Source organism: Anomaloglossus baeobatrachus, unplaced genomic scaffold, assembly GCF_048569485.1.
Source record: "Anomaloglossus baeobatrachus isolate aAnoBae1 unplaced genomic scaffold, aAnoBae1.hap1 Scaffold_3725, whole genome shotgun sequence".
In the NCBI taxonomy this organism is placed as follows: domain Eukaryota; kingdom Metazoa; phylum Chordata; class Amphibia; order Anura; family Aromobatidae; genus Anomaloglossus; species Anomaloglossus baeobatrachus.
The window spans coordinates 35,001-37,500 of NW_027443072.1; positions in this window are offsets into that span (position 1 = coordinate 35,001).

A 2,500-nucleotide genomic window follows, 5' to 3' on the forward strand; every position below is an offset into this window, starting at 1 on the left:
GCGAGGGACCCGCGCCGCACCCTCCGCGCCTCCGTCGTCTCCTCCCCGTAGGGGGTAGGGGCTCGGGACAGACCGGGGGTAAGAAAAAAAGGGATAGCCCGGCGGCGGAGTGGAAACGCCAACCGCCGCGGCCGCTTTCCCGCTGGGAAGCTCTCGTGAGAAAAAAGGCCGCCCTCGGAGAAGATCTTTGTGCTTCCCGGCACGGGGAGCGATTCGGACGACGGGCCCCCTCGCGCGACCCCCCCCCCGCCGGTAGACGGCCGGGAAGTCGCGGGGTAGGTCCCCGCCGTTCGCCCGTGCGGGTCGTCGGACCGCTTTTCGACGCTCGGGTCGTTTCAAACTCGCCACCGCGAGGCCGCCCGCCTCCTCGGGAGGGCGGGGGCGGCCGGCGCGCTCGCGCCACCGTAAGGAGGGTGAAACCCCGGGTGTGGGGGAGGAAGGGGCCGCTCGCCTGTGACCGGCGCGGGCTCCAGAGCCCGGGCCGAGCGTGCGGCGCCACCTCCCCGCCCGGGAGCGCTTCGCCAAATCGATCGGAAGAGGACGACGCTGGGCCAGAAGGGAAGGGGGTCTTTCGGACCGGAACCTTCATCCCAGGGCCCGCCGGATGGCTGCGTACGTCGTGGGGGCGCTCTGACTCCGGGCCCCGCGCCTGGCAAACTCCCCACCGGGAGCTGCGGGAGAGGCCAGAGCGCGTACCCGCAACCGGAAGGGGTCCCCGAGCCGCAGTTCGCGCATCGCTCGGAGTACCGGTTCGTCGAGGGGAGCGTTCGAAGTCTGGAGAGGCGCTCTTCTCTCACATATATCTCCCGGAGGCGTGGGATGAAGTGTCTTTGGGCGGTTGGGAGCCCCCCCCGCGTAAGCCGGGTCGGTCCCGCCAACTACCCGCCCCCCTGGAACTGCCGGGCGGACGCGGCAGGCAAATTCGACCCCATCCCGGTTCTACGGATTTTTTTGCTCCTTTGGCTCCCCCTCTGGCCGCTTTGGGGTACTGCAACCGAGGACCTGCCGAAACGCGTGGAACTGCCCGTCGGATTCGAGTTAAGAGGCGTCAACCGTGGAAGTCTGAACGGTCTGAAAAATTTTCTAAGTCCCAAGGACTCTCCGGCGTGATTCTCTGGAGCCCTTTTCGGCTTGCGAGGCTGCCCGACGCCCCTCCCGGATGATGGAAGTCTGACGGAATTTTTTTTTTTGACCGATTTCTCCCAACTGCCGGGGAACATTGGGAGAGATTGTCTGGAGCCCCGCTCGGGCTCCCGAGGGCCCCGACACCCCCCCGGATGATGGAAGTCTGACGGAATTTTTTTTTTTGACCGATTTCTCCCAACTGCCGGGGAACATTGGGAGAGATCGTCTGGAGCCCCGCTCGGGCTCCCGAGGGCCCCGACACCCCCCCGGATGATGGAAGTCTGACGGAATTTTTTTTTTTGACCGATTTCTCCCAACTGCCGGGGAACATTGGGAGAGATTGTCTGGAGCCCCGCTCGGGCTCCCGAGGGCCCCGACACCCCCCCGGATGATGGAAGTCTGACGGAATTTTTTTTTTTGACCGATTTCTCCCAACTGCCGGGGAACATTGGGAGAGATCGTCTGGAGCCCCGCTCGGGCTCCCGAGGGCCCCGACACCCCCCCGGATGATGGAAGTCTGACGGAATTTTTTTTTTTGACCGATTTCTCCCAACTGCCGGGGAACATTGGGAGAGATCGTCTGGAGCCCCGCTCGGGCTCCCGAGGGCCCCGACACCCCCCCGGATGATGGAAGTCTGACGGAATTTTTTTTTTTGACCGATTTCTCCCAACTGCCGGGGAACATTGGGAGAGATTGTCTGGAGCCCCGCTCGGGCCCCCGAGGGCCCCGACACCCCCGGAAAATCATGGAAGTAGGAAAATTTCGATTTTTCGTCTAAGTCCCAAGGACTCTCAGGCGAGATTGTATGGAGCCCCGCTCGGGCCCCCGGGGCCCCGTCACCTCCGGAAGTCCGCGGGGGCCTGAAACTTTCCAGTTTTCATCCAGGCGCCGAGGGCAGTAGGGCGAGAGCGCCCGGGGCCCCTCGGGCCCCCGGGGCCCCGTCACCTCCGGAAGGTCGCGGGGGCCTGAAACTTTCCAGTTTTCATCCAGGCGCCGAGGGCAGTAGGGCGAGAGCGCCCGGGGCCCCTCGGGCCCCCGGGGCCCCGTCACCTCCGGAAGGTCGCGGGGGCCTGAAACTTTCCAGTTTTCATCCAGGCGCCGAGGGCAGTAGGGCGAGAGCGCCCGGGGCCCCTCGGGCCCCCGGGGCCCCGTCACCTCCGGAAGGTCGCGGGGGCCTGAAACTTTCCAGTTTTCATCCAGGCGCCGAGGGCAGTAGGGCGAGAGCGCCCGGGGCCCCTCGGGCCCCCGGGGCCCCGTCACCTCCGGAAGGTCGCGGGGGCCTGAAACTTTCCAGTTTTCATCCAGGCGCCGAGGGCAGTCGGGCGAGAGCGCCCGGGGCACCTCGGGCCCCCGGGGCCCCGTCACCTCCGGAAG